Genomic DNA, 15,184 nt, shown 5'->3' on the forward strand with positions numbered 1-15,184 from the left:
TTTCACTCTCCAAATCTCCCCACTGAGTTTAATCTATTGATTTCTTTTAACTACAAAAACTATAAGCAAAACTATCCACATACAATATTCATCCAAAGAATTAAATTCACATTTTTATAGAAATTTTGAATATATTTTAATTTGAAGAGCAGTCTTTTGTGGAACGTAATCCTTGCCAGGAATTGATAAACAATTTCCGTGTCAAAAGTTCCCTCGTCTCTTTTGCTGGTACAAAGCAGACTAATATATATATATGAAGTATATAACTTCTATGTGAGGTTCAAGGCTTCGTTAAAGATGTACTGCATAATTGCATTGTGGGAGATTTGGAATTCGAGTAATAGCTTAGTTTTTAATAGATTGATCTGGTTTGATATTAAACGGGTGTGGAGGTTGATCCTGTCCTATCTAAGGAATTGGAAAGTTTTATTCAAAGATCAAACCTAGAGGGAGGTGGATTTGGTGGAAGAAACATTGTTGATCCTCTTCAAGGTATCCTTGGCATGAATGCCGTCGAGCTGAAGTGCACCAGTTTCGACTGAATTTCTTCATGGATTCCAGCTTCGAAGCTTCACATGGTGAGAGAGCTTCTCTGGCATACTTGAAGGAACACCGAGAAGAGAACACTTCGATCCATATGGTGTTGGACTAAGCTGAGCGTGTCCGTCCTGGAGCTCCCGTGAATCGTAGCGTTGGTTGTGATGTAGTGAAATGGTGGTTTTTAGATAGTCTTTTAAGTTCAAGCGTGCTTCTGTGGCGCTGAGCTGTGGCTGAAAGTTCAATGTCATGGAGACCCTCTGTGCGCGTAGTGTTAGATGAAAACTCTAGATTCTCTGCTGGTTATTTGTCTACTCTGGACATTATGGCTAGCGCCAATACCTGTGAGCTGACGTGTTGCGTTGATTTACTAAGAAGATTAGCCTATTTTCTTTTGCCAATGCAACTTTACCAAACTCCAAAGTATTGTGTCATCGCGCTATGCAATGGGCAGGCGATGTGAACCAGGACTCAATCTCTAGCTAAGCAGGATTAGGACTCCTATTTGGTTTTGTAACAAGCAAGATCTCCAAAAAGGAGACACGTTCACAAAGCTATGGAGAACAACTTATGGATCTCCCAAATTAAACATGAGTGCCGGGTTCTCCAGTGAGCACATTATTCAATTTGCCACCCTTCGGGAAAATCTTTCCAATATTACACTCAAGGTTTGATCGCCTGGAAGCTAACCACTCATGGACCCTACTTCTCATTTTGGGCCTATAAGGTGTAATTTGAAGGACTCGTGAACTCCCCCATGCCTTCCGCGGTTTAGAAACCGTGGGCAACTCCCAAATGCAAGATTTTCACTTGATTGGTGCTTCAAGATAGCGTGGACGGTGGATAGACTTGCTCGTTGGGATGCAAAATTGTGGCAATTGTAAAACTTGCAATCAATCTCAAGAAACCGCCGCCATTAAGGAGTGGCTTGGTCTCATTGATATCAACCCCGAAATGTGGCATGAAGCTAAAAACGTGCATGAGCGGTGGAGACTTTTTTGTGCAAAAGAATTTTAAATCAATAAGAGTCTTGGCTTCCCTAGCTATGCTTGCGTCTTGGAAAGTTTGGAAGAAGTGAAACGCTCATGGCTTTAGAAACCATTCGTCCACCGTTGTCATAGTTGTTGCTAGGATTAAGGAGTAGGCGGCTATGTGGTCTTTGGTCGGAGCCAAAGAGTTGAGTCTTATTTTTTCGATAAGGGAAATATGTTAATATTAGGAAGATACCAATTACACCTAGCCTCTGCAATAACATAGTGTCATAATGGCATTATGGATACACACAAACCAAAAATAGGAAAAAATACAAAAAAGAAAAGTCCCGCTAAAGTGATCGATTCCTTGTAGCAACGACCTAACAACACCAAAACATCACCAGAAGTACAACCTCTCCAAAAGCAACGTCTCCAAGAAAGAAATAGTTCACAAGCACCGTCGTCGCCCGATCATGGATCATAGGTTTTTACCCCGTAGAAATTACTCGCTCACAAAACAATGCCTTAAACAAGGTCAATGCCAGGCACACCCAATGAATGCCAGATTTTGGATTTTCACCCTGCAAGGTAAGACTATGAACTTCTTCTATGATTTCGCCCCTACTTTCAATGTCGCTGCTACGAGTCACCAATTACCAACCCAATTCCTCCTCACCCCAAAAACCCCCCAACAACAATTTCATTAAGTATATATATATGCACGTATTTCTGTGGAGTTTGTCTTATATGTTGTAGTGTGTCTAACTACTTTGGACCCAATTAGTTTGGGGACCATATTGTACTTACCTTTGTATTAGGTACAATGGAGATGTATTGGATGCTTGTCTCACTCTTCGGAAGAAGTGGTGACTCGATGATAATTTGAGGCAAGCTAGGATGATCAACGAAGTCATATCTACTACATCCATACCAATACTATCTTGGTAACACGTATCTTCTCATGCATATTTTTCTAGCATCCAACCTTGTGGTTGCATATTGGCATGAAACTCTTGATTTCAAAATAATGTGCTTTGTGCAAAGGTCTTAATGAAACCTATTTATTGAAAATCAAGTTCTTTACTTTGGTATCATTTCTTTGTGACACTTGTTGCTTTAGTCAAAGCATCCCAACTATCTTCTTTCCCTTGTTGATATTTATGATGTCTTTGATGTGTTTGTGATTGAAGTTCATTAATGTACAATAAGATGAAATTGAGCCTTTGGCAATACTATCAGGCAAAGATATTATTGGTATATTGCATGACTTCATGTTGGATATCTTGCTCTAATTATTTTGTATCTATTTTGTGTGTACATGCTTCTTGTGGATAAATATCTTCGTGATATTGTCTACTTAGAGAAACTTATATACATGAGAGATGATACATATCCATTTGATATCGTATTTATTTGTTGAGTGTTGATTGGTCATGCTAAGTAATATCATTCATTTAAGACTATGATGATGCTAATTGCTCATCCTTGTAATAGTCTTATAATATGATTTGTCATGCCTTTCACATGTCCTCTTGGTTGACCCTTTTATTATGGTGTCTATTACTTTTTTCTCAACCATTTATTTGTTGCAAGTGTTATACTTAATTTCTTATCTATGATCTATTGTGAATGTTTGTGTTTTAAATGGTAATGAGGGAGTGAGGATTCCATGTTATGCATATTGAATTCAAAGGCAACATTATAAATTATGCATGTACCTTGGGGAGCTTCCTCATTTTATTTAAAGTACATTTTTTTGCGGTGATCATAAGAGTTAATTTCACTTGGTATCGTTTGTTTTGAATGATGTTGTGAGAGTGATGATTCCATGATTGTGCACTTGATACTCCAATGAAAATTTCCTATTTTGAGCACAAACCTTGGGGGAGCTTCCTTATCATATTATTCAAAGCACTCTTCTTGATCTTATCATAATATCTATCTTTCATTTGGTATCTTCTTGGGTTCATTTGATTGCTTGTTTCATTTATTGAAGCTTCTTGACTTTGTTATATTTCTGCAATATTTTATCCTTGTTATAGTGTGACTCCCTCCGAGTATTCGTCATTGGATACGTGCATTTGATTCCTCTCACATTATGAGAAACTCACACCGTATGGAGGAACTCTCATAATATTGGCCTGCTAAAATTTTCACCCATTTTGGCAATTGGTGCCAATAGGGGAGAAGGTTGGAGGGTTTAAGGGAATTTGGTTTATGTCTTTGCTTTGTGCTTAAGCATTTGCTTTTCATCCTTTGCATCTTGTTGCTTTGCATGGTTGAATATTTAGAGGAAACTCCGCTAGGCTTTGATTACCAATATATGCAATGAAATTCAAGTTCATTCACACGTGTATATATTATGGGGGAGTTTGCTCTAGGTATTCAACTTGTATGCAACTTAAATTACTTATATAAACCCTCTCAAAGAGATTATCATCAATTACCAAAATGGGGGAGATTGAAAGAGCATAGAGCCCCCATGTGTTGTTTTGGTAATTAATGACAATCCCTATGGACTAATGTTTGCATTGAGTTATAATTGTAAGAGATGTCCATAGGCAATGCTTGAACTATATGTTGGGTTCAAGGTTGCAATAAGAAGAAATGAGGTGCAAGTTCAAGATGAGCCAACTCGAAGAGAGATCGTTTGCTTGAAGCTTGCCATTTATATGGTGTTCATGGATATGTGAAGATGCACTGAAGAAGAAGCTCTTCCACAGTGGAGTATGTGGGAGAAATCCACAAGACTTCACTAAGAAATCACAATCAAGAAAGGCGTCCCATCTTGTTGTGGTCAAGATCGTCACCATCGAGCTCAAGTGGAATGCACAAGGTTAAGGTATTCTCTTGATATGATTTATTTCTTACCGACCTCGTGGTTTAGTTGGGTGACCGGTTTATAGGATAGTGGCCATACTATCAAGAGGGCTCTCGAGTGAGTAACTCGATTGTATCCTTCGGAGAGAGCTCAAACCTTTGCATCCTTGCATCATCTTTCGTGGTTCTTATTTGGTTCTTATCCATGCAATGTTTTAGTGCTTGTACTTATTCTCACGACAAGCTCTAGTTCATCGAAAATGGATTTTGCACGGAAAACTTGTTGCATTTCAAGGTTGGAGGTTTTACCGGTTTGTATTTTATAGATTGGTCAATTATTTCATCATTTATTTCTATACTCCCTTGATGGAGTATGATGGTTCTCTGCATGATTTTGTAGAGCTTGTTACTATCTTCAAAACAAGACCAAGATCATCAAAATTGGAGTCCAGATGCTCAAGTTATGATCGTTTTCGTTTGGTTGTTTCTGCATGTTTCAGGATGGCCGGTAGTACCGCCTATTGCAGAGGTAGTACCACTTGAACGGTACTACCGCTCGCACTACCGCTCCAAAGTACCTTGCTAGCACCTTCCGGGCTTTGTAATTTGAGCATTACTAGGCCGGTAGTGACCCGGTAGTACCTCCTATTGAAATTTTACTTGCAATAGCCGGTACTACCGCTCGCGAGGGCGGTAGTACAACTCCTCTATGTTTCTTGCTGTTTTGGATTCAGTTTTGACAGTCTGAGAGGTAGTACCGCTCGTAGGAGTGGTACTATCGCCCGGAGAGGTAGTACCGCTCTTAGGAGAGGTACTACCGCCCTATCGCACAGGCAACGGTAACATTTGGGAAATGGGTATAAAAGGTAGTCTTCTTCTCCAAAATTAGGTTGCTTCTTGGAGAATACGGTGAGGCCTTCGTGGAGTTTGGAGTGATTTGTCCTCCACACCGCTCCAACGGAGAGTAGCACTTGCAAGAGTGTGAACTTCGGGATACATCATCATCTCCGCGTCACCTCGGTTATTTCTATACCCGACCTCTTTACTTATGCACCTTACTTTGTGATAACCTTCGTGTTTGAAGTTATATACCTTGCTATCACATAGTTGCTTGTATTTCTTATCATAAGTTGTTGGTGCACATAGGTGAACCCTAGTTATATAGCTTTTGTTCTTGATAAATTAAACGCTAGTTTTATTCCGTATTTGTTAAGCCATATTCGTAAAAGTTTTAAACTGCCTAATCACCCCCCTCTAGGCAGCATCCGCGTCCTTTCAATTGGCATCACAACCCGGTCTCTCATTTTAGGCTTCACCGTCTTCAGAGTAAAGATGTCGGCTAGAGTATTAGTGCCCGATGACACTTTTATATTTGATGGCACAAATTATGATATATCGAAAATTTGCATGCTTAGTCATTTTCGAGGAGAATACGGTGAGGCCTTCGTGGCGTTTGGAGTGATTTGTCCTCCACACTGCTCCAATGGAGAGTAGCACTCTGATGAGTACATTTTTAGCATGTTTTTTACATTGTTATTTCGTTAAGATATCATCTCTACCGTGCCCTTTTATGCTTATCTACGCAGGATCTCAAAATAATAAGGCAATGATGAAATATCAATAAAAAGTATCGTTTTATGGTATTTTGAAGTGATAAAAATTATTTTAGCACTTAATTATGCACCTGGGCGAAAAGAGGATGCGATGAAAACTTCCTGTAAGTTTAGCGGGCATCGGTATGGGGGAAGCCCACCCGTAACGTCCGCCTGTACGCCGTGTCAGGAGAACCGCCTCATCAAATACTTTCATCTCGCACAGACGGCAGAGAAATTTGAGACACACATCTTCGAAAAACACATAAACACCGCCCCTCGTGAGATCTAGAGAAGGAACTTTGGAGAAGACATCATCCGGGCTGCTACGCGAATCATCGGAGGACAAGGCATCATCCTTCATCATCAACAGCTACATCACCATCACCAAACCCATTCTCCTTCAACCATATTTGTAATCTTGATTACTATTGTGGATATGTATTTGAATTCAGTCCATTACTTTCATCCCATCACTAAGATTATGATGACGTTCGTGATTGTTTCCATTTGTGAGTAGTTCCGTTAGTTCTTGGGGAAATGGAGAAACCCTAGTGTTGTGAGTATACTTTATGGGTATATCAACGACATGGCCTAGATCCGCCAAGCCCGAGTGGCCCACATATGGTGATGTGGCATGTGGCCCATCGGGCGGCCTAGTTGCTGTAGATCCTAAAGGATGAAGTCCAGCCCAGGAACGAGGAGCCGGATCCCAACCGACCTACGAAGGAGGCCGGATCCATGAAGGCCCATGAAGTATCCGGATCCAGCACGGCCTTGATGGAAGACGGATCCTTGACGTACACGGCAAGATATTGTACCGTAGTTAGGCAACTTGTATTCCGGCTAGGACTCTCCATGTAAACCCTAGATCCGTGCGCCTTTATAGGCCGGATCCTGGGAGCCCTAGAGGCACAATCTCAACCACAACTCATTGTAACAATGCGAAAGCACCCAGATAATTCCAGACAAGCAGTAGTAGACCCTGTCTTCGAGCAGGTGTTCCGAAGCTGGGTAAACCGCGTACCACCGTCTCGAGTGCTCTCCGCCCTATGGCCCCTACTTCTTCTCCCCTCCATGTGGATCCCTCCTCTGGAGTACCGTCGAATAGGAAACGACAGTTGGTGCCCACCGTGGGGCCTGCGGCGTCTGGAGGCCGGAACCGAGAGGGTTCCGCCATGGGAAGCTACGATTACTCCATCGCTGTGGGGCGTGTCCTTTACGCCGGAAACTTTCCGATCGTCCCTCGGGACGAGTGCTGGATTCCGGCTAAGACCAACCCCACCAAACTCTCCATCGTCCCAGTTGGCGGCATACACATCTTCATTAGCGAAACCGTCGATTCCGACGGAAACGCCCTGGTAAGTAACGCTGACGCCACCGCCGCTGAGCAGGACGCAGTCGCGAAGATCCGATCTGAGATGCCGGAACTCCCCACGGATTTCTTTGGCTTCTCCTTTTTCTTCTTTCATTTTCTCCCCACGGTCGGCGCCAATTGACGAGGGATCACCTCGCCAATGCCTACGTATTGTAGACTTGGGTTTCGGGAGAGAGCGACGATGGAGATTCCGGGAGCGAGATTACGCACACGACGTACCCAGCTTCGGGTCCCCTCGGTGGAGGATCCCTACGTGCTGCTAGCAATCCAGTATATGATCATAGATGTGTTTACAGGGTGACGCCGTAGCGGAGCTATGGTGTCTATCTATTGTCTATCTGTTGTCCCCCTTCTATTGGGTGCCCTGGCTAGCTTTTTATATGCAACCAGCCTAGGGTTTTACAAGAGTCCTAGTCGACTACTTCTTCGGGTTGCCTTGTTGGGCCTTATCCATATTGGGTCTCCTCCATATTGGGCCGAGCCAGGTATACTAATAATGGGTACCCGAAGGGTATACCCATGTCACTAGGGAAGTTTCCGCCTTGGATCTGGAAAATTCAAAACCCACCCAATCCGCCCCTGAGCAGGAAACAACGGTGGAAGACCAATGCAGATCCGCCTGGGTCTCCCAGGTGTTGGAAAAGTAAAGGTGTCACTTCGTGCACTTCCTCGCACATACCGCTGAAACCGCTCCTCCTCCAGAAGACGCAGGACCCATGCAGGTTGATGATGCCGGAACCGGTGACGCCCCAGAACAGCATGAGGCTGCCGGAGATAGCAGCGCACCGGATCGACAAGAGGAGGCTGGAGATGTAGAAGAATCAATCCCGGGCAACCTCAGCCCAACTTCCGACTATGCTTCATCCATGAACACAGAAGAATTCGACCAAGCTTTGAAGGATCTAGAAGGTGAAAAGGAAGCTGATGCGGAATCTGCCCCGCCCAAGCAGGTCCTAGCGACCATAACTGGGTTAGGCGAAGATGCTGACAAAGAAACTCCCGCTGCAGCAGCCCTCTCGATAGTGTCCAATTCGGATACTCCGCCATCGTGACCTCATCGCCGCGCTACGTCGGAATCCGAAGAAGACAACTTTTCTGGGGACAAGGATTACCTGTCCCCGGAAGAGCTCGTGGAGCAAGCAGGCATAGGAGCCTTAGTTCACACAGAAGTCCTAAATAAGCCTATAACCCCGGAGGAAGCCGCGGACCCAGTAGCTCTAGAAGCAACAAGAAGGGAGATGCTGGCCACCGCCAAGAAAATCTCCACCACCGCAGCTGCGATGTTGGAAGAAAGGCAAGAAGCTCAAGAGGTAATGGATAACTTCCGCCAACGGGAGCGTGAAGCTGTTGAATCCTTGCAGAAGGCCAAAAAACTCCGAGAACATTGGGAGGCCAAGATAAGGGAAGCTGATAAGATCCGGTGATACGTCTCCAACGTATCGATAATTTCTTATGTTCCATGCTACTTTATTGATGATACCTACATGTTTTATACATACTTTATGTCATATTTATGCATTTTCCGGCACTAACCTATTAACGAGATGCCGAAGAGCCAGTTGTTGTTTTCTGCTGTTTTTGGTTTCAGAAATCCTAGTAAGGAAATATTCTCGGAATTGGACGAAATCAACGCCCAGGATCTTATTTTTCCACGAAGCTTCCAGAAGTCCGGAGAGGAAACGAAGTGGGACGACGAGGCGGCCACACACTAGGGCGGCGCGGCCCAAGCCCTGGCCGCGCCGGCCTGTGGTGTGGGCCCCTCGTGGCGCCCCCTGACCTACCCTTCCGCCTACATAAGCCTTCGTCGAGAATAACTCCAGTACCGAGAGCCACGATACGGAAAACCTTCCAGAGACGCCGCCGCCGCCAATCCCATCTCGGGGGATTTAGGAGATCGCCTCCGGCACCCTGCCGGAGAGGGGAATCATCTCCCGGAGGACTCTTCACCGCCATGGTCGCCTCCGGAGTGATGTGTGAGTAGTTCACCCCTGGACTATGGGTCCATAGCAGTAGCTAGATGGTCGTCTTCTCCTAATTGTGCTATCACTGTTGGATCTTGTGAGCTGCCTAACATGATCAAGATCATCTATCTGTAATGCTACATGTTGCGTTTGTTGGGATCCGATGAATATGGAATGCTATGTTATGTTGATTATCAATCTATTATCTATGTGTTGTTTATGATCTTGCATGCTCTCCATTACTAGTAGAGGCTCTGGCCAAGTTTTTTCTTGTAACTCCAAGAGGGAGTATTTATGCTCGATAGTGGGTTCATGCCTCCATTAAATCTGGGGGAGTGACAGCAACCTCTAAGGTTGTGGATGTGCTGTTGCCACTAGGGATAAAACATCAATGCTATGTCTAAGGATATATTTATTGATTACATTACGCACCATACTTAATGCAATTGTCTGTTGTTTGCAACTTAATACTGGAGGGGGTTCGGATGATAACCTGAAGGTGGACTTTTTAGGCATAGATGCATTCTGGATAGCGGTCTATGTACTTTGTCGTAATGCCCAATTAAATCTCACACTACTCATCATAACATGTATGTGCATGGTCATGTCCTCTTTATTTGTCAATTGCCCAACTGTAATTTGTTCACCCAACATGCTTATTCTTATCGGAGAGACACCTCTAGTGAACTGTGGACCCCGGTCCATTCTTTTACATCGAACACAATCAACTGCAATACTCGTTCTACTGTTCTCTGCAAACATCATCATCCACACTATACATCTAATCCTTTGTTACAGCAAGCCGGTGAGATTGACAACCTCACTGTTACGTTGGGACAAAGTACTTTGGTTGTGTTGTGCAGGTTCCACGTTGGCGCCGGAATCCCTGGTGTTGCGCCGCACTACACTCCGCCGCCATCAACCTTCAACGTGCTTCTTGGATCCTACTGGTTCGATAAACCTTGGTTTCTTACTGAGGGAAAACTTGCCGCTGTACGCATCACACCTTCCTCTTGGGGTTCCCAACGGGCACGTCGACTGCGTGCCAGCATCAAGACTTTTTCTGGCGCCGTTGCCGGGGAGATCAAGACACGCTGCAAGGGGAGTCTCCACTTCCAGTCTCTCTACTTTGTTTTTGTCTTGCTTTATTTTATTTAGTACTTTGTTTGCTGCACTAAAACAAAACACAAAAAAATTAGTTGCTAGTTTTACTTTATTTACTGTCTTGTTCTCCATATTAAAAACACAAAAAAATTAGTTACTTGCATTTACTTTATCTAGTTTGCTTTATTTACTATTGCTAAAATGGGTACTCCTGAAAATACTAAGTTGTGTGACTTCACAAACACAAATAATAATGATTTCTTATGCACACCTATTGCTCCACCTGCTACTACAGCAGAATTCTTTGAAATTAAACCTGCTTTACTGAATCTGGTTATGAGAGAGCAATTTTCTGGTGTTAGTTCTGATGATGCTGCTGCCCATCTTAATATGAACTATGTGAAATGCAAAAGTATAAGGATGTAGATGGTGACATTATAAAATTAAAATTGTTTCCTTTCTCATTAAGAGGAAGAGCTAAAGATTGGTTGCTATCTCTGCCTAAGAATAGTATTGATTCATGGACTAAATGCAAGGATGCTTTTATTGGTAGATATTATCCTCCTGCTAAAATTATATCTTTGAGAAGTAGCATAATGAATTTTAAACAATTGGATAATGAGCATGTTGCCCAAGCGTGGGAAAGAATGAAATCTTTGGTTAAAAATTGCCCAACCCATGGACTGACTACTTGGATGATCATCCAAACCTTTTATGCAGGACTGGATTTTTCTTCACGGAACCTATTGGATTCAGCTGCTGGAGGTACCTTTATGTCCATCACTCTAGGCGACGCAACAAAGCTTCTTGATAATATGATGGTTAATTACTCTGAATGGCACATGGAAAGAGCTCCACAAGGTAAGAAGGTAAATTCTGTCGAAGAAACCTCCTCCTTGAGTGATAATGTTGATGCCGTGAATGGTAGGACTAATGTTGATCCTAATAATGTTCCGTTAGCTTCATTGGTTACCCAAGAAGAACATGTTGATGTGAACTTCATTAAAAATAATAATTTCAACAACAATGCTTATCGGAACAATTCTAGTAACAACTATAGGCCATATCCTTATAATAATGGCAACGGTTATGGTAATTCTTATGGGAATTCTTACAACAATAATAGGAATACACCCCTGGACTTGAAGCCATGCTTAAAGAATTTATTAGTACACAAACTGCTTTTAACAAATATGTTGAAGAAAAGCTTGGGAAAATTGATATACTTGCTTCTAAAGTCGATAGTCTTGCTGCTGATGTTGATCTTTTGAAATCGAAAGTTATGCCTAATGAAAATAAAGATATTAAGTCATCTGCTACAGCAAACGCCATCCAAGTTAGAAGTAATGAGAATATAAGATTGATGGCCGAATTGCGTGCTAGGTGGGAAAAAGAAGAAAATGCTAAAGATAATAATGTAGTTAAAGTTTGGACTATTACCACCACTAGTAATGCTAATGCTCCACATATTGCTGCACCTCCTACTATTAATGGTAAAATAATTGGTGTTGGCAATGTTTCTACTTCTAATGCAAAGCCTGCAAAACTGCCGGAACCTGCTAAAACTACTAAAACTGCTTGTGATAAAACTGCTGAAATTTTTTCCAACATTGGGGACAATGATCCCATTGATTTAGATCATAATGGTTTAGATTTTGATGATTGTCACATCTCTGAAGTTATAAAGTTCTTACAAAAACTTGCTAAGAGTCCTAATGCTAGTGCTATAAATTTGGCCTTTACAAAACATATTACAAATGCTCTCATAAAAGCTAGAGAAGAGAAATTGAATCGTGAAGCTTCTATTCCCAGGAAGTTAGAGGATGGTTGGGAGCCCATCATTAAGATGAAGGTCAATGATTTTGATTGTAATGCTTTATGTGATCTTAGTGCAAGTATTTCCGTTATGCCTAGAAAAATCTATAATATGCTTGACTTGCCACCATTGAAAAATTGTTATTTGGATGTTAATCTTGCTGATAACTCTACAAAGAAACCTTTGGGGAGAGTTGATAATGTTCACATTACTGTTAACAATAACCTTGTCCCCGTTGATTTTGTTGTCTTGGATATTGAATGCAATGCATCTTGTCCCATTATATTGGGAAGACCTTTTCTTCGAACTGTTGGTGCTATTATTGATATGAAGGAAGGTAATATTAAATATCAATTTCCTCTCAAGAAAGGTATGGAACACTTCCCTAGAAAGAGAATGAAGTTACCTTTTGATTCTATCATTAGAACAAATTATGATGTTGATGCTTCATCTCTTGATAATACTTGATACACACTTTCTGCGTCTAGCTGAAAGGCGTTAAAGAAAAGCACTTATGGGAGACAACCCATGATTTTACTACTGCACTTTTATTTTATATTTGAGTCTTGGAAGTTGTTACTACTGTAGCAACCTCTCCTTATCTTAGTTTTGTTGCATTGTTGTGCCAAGTAAAGTCTTTGATAGTAAGGTTCATACTATATTTGGATTACTGTGCAGAAACAGATTTCTTGCTGTCACGAATCTGGGACGAATTCTCTGTAGGTAACTCAGAAAATTCTGCAAATTTACGTGAGTGATCCTCATATATGTACGCAACTTTCATTCAATTTGAGCATTTTCATTTGAGCAAGTCTGGTGCCTCTTAGTAATTCGTCTTTACGGACTGTTCTGTTTTGACAGGTTCTGCCTTTTATTTCGCATTGCCTGTTTTGCTATGCTTGATGGATTTTTCTATTCCATTAACTTTCAGTAGCTTTGTGCAATGTCCTGAGTGTTAAGAATGATTGTGTCACCTCTGAACATGTGAATTTTGATTATGCACTAACCCTCTAATGAGTTGTTTTGAGTTTGGTGTGGAGGAAGTTTTCAAGGATCAAGAGAGGAGGATGATACAATATGATCAAGGAGGAGAGTGAAAGCTCTAAGCTTGGGGATGCCCCGGTGGTTCACCCCTGCATATTTCAAGAAGACTCAAGCATCTAAGCTTGGGGATGCCCAAGGCATCCCCTTCTTCATCGACAACATTATCAGGTTCCTCTAGTGAAACTATATTTTTATTCCATCACATCTTATGTACTTTGCTTGGAGCGTCTGTTTGTTTTTTGTTTTTGTTTTTTTTTGAATAAGTTGGATCCTAGCATTCATTGTGTGGGAGAGAGACACGCTCCGCTGTTGCATATGGACAAGTATGTCCTTAGGCTTTACTCATAATGTTCATGGCGAAGGTTGAAACTGCTTCGTTAAATTGTTATATGGTTGGAGACGGGAAATGCTACATGTGGTAATTGGTAAAATAACTTGAATAATGTGATACTTGGAAATTGTTGTGCTCATGTTTAAGCTCTTGCATCATATACTTTGCACCTATTAATGAAGAAATACATAGAGCTTGCTAAAATTTGGTTTGCATGATTGGTCTCTCTAAGGTCTAGATATTTTCTAGTAAGGGTCGAAGAACAAGGAAGACGGTGTAGAGTCTTATAATACTTACAATATGTCTTTTACGTGATTTTTGCTGTACCGGTTCATACTTGTGTTTGTTTCAAATAACCTTGCTAGCCTAAGCCTTGTATCGAGAGGGAATACTTCTCATGCATCCAAAATCCTTGAGCCAAACACTATGCCACTTGTGTCCACCATACCTACCTACTACATGGTATTTCTCCGCCATTCCAAAGTAAATTGCTTGAGTGCTACCTTTAAAATTTCCATTCTTCGTCTTTGCAATATATAGCTCATGGGACAAATAGCCTAAAAACTATTGTGGTATTGAATATGTACTTATGCATTTTATTTCTTATAAGTTGCTTGTTGTGTGATAACCATGTTCCTGGGGACGCCATCAACTACTCTTTGTTGAATATCATGTGAGTTTCTATGCATGTTCATCTTGTCTGAAGTAAGGGCGATTTACCATAAGTTGAATGGTTTGAGCATGCATATTGTTAGAGAAGAACATTGGGCCGCTAACTAAAGCCATGATCCATGGTGGAAGTTTCAGTTTTGGACAACTATCCTCAATCTCTTATGAGAATATTAATTGTTCCTAAATGCTTATGCATTAAAGAGGAGTCCATTATCTGTTGTCTATGTTATCCCGGTATGGATGTCTAAGTTGAGAATAATCAAAAGCGAGAAATCCAATGCGAGCTTTCTCCTTAGACCTTTGTACAGGCGGCATAGAGGTACCCGTTTGTGATACTTGGTTAAAACATATGTATTGCGGTGATAATCCAGGTAATCCGAGCTAATTAGGACAAGGTGCGGGCACTATTGGTATACTATGCATGAGGCTTGCAACTTGTAGGATATAATTTACATAACACATATGATTTATTACTACCGTTGACAAAATTGTTTCTTGTTTTCAAAATAAAAGCTTCAGCACAAATATAGCAATCGATGCTTCCCTCGTCGAAGGGCCATTCTTCTACTTTTATGTTGAGTCAGTTCACCTATTTCTCTCCATCTCAAGAAGCAAACACTTGTATTAACTGTGCATTGATTCCTAAATACTTGCATATTGCACTTATTATATTACTTTATGTTGACAATATCCATGAGATATATATGTTACAAGTTGAAAGCAACCGCTGAAACTTAATCTTCCTTTGTGTTGCTTCAACACCTCTACTATGAATTTATTGCTTTATGAGTTAACTCTTATGCAAGACTTATTGATGCTTGTCTTGAAAGTACTATTCATGAAAAGTCTTTGCTATATGATTCAATTGTTTACTCATTGTATTTACCATTGCTTCGAATCGCTGCATTCATTACATGTGCTTACAATAGTATTGATCAAGATTATGATGGCATGT

Source organism: Lolium perenne, chromosome 7 (assembly GCF_019359855.2).
Source record: "Lolium perenne isolate Kyuss_39 chromosome 7, Kyuss_2.0, whole genome shotgun sequence".
Taxonomy (NCBI): Eukaryota; Viridiplantae; Streptophyta; class Magnoliopsida; order Poales; family Poaceae; genus Lolium; species Lolium perenne.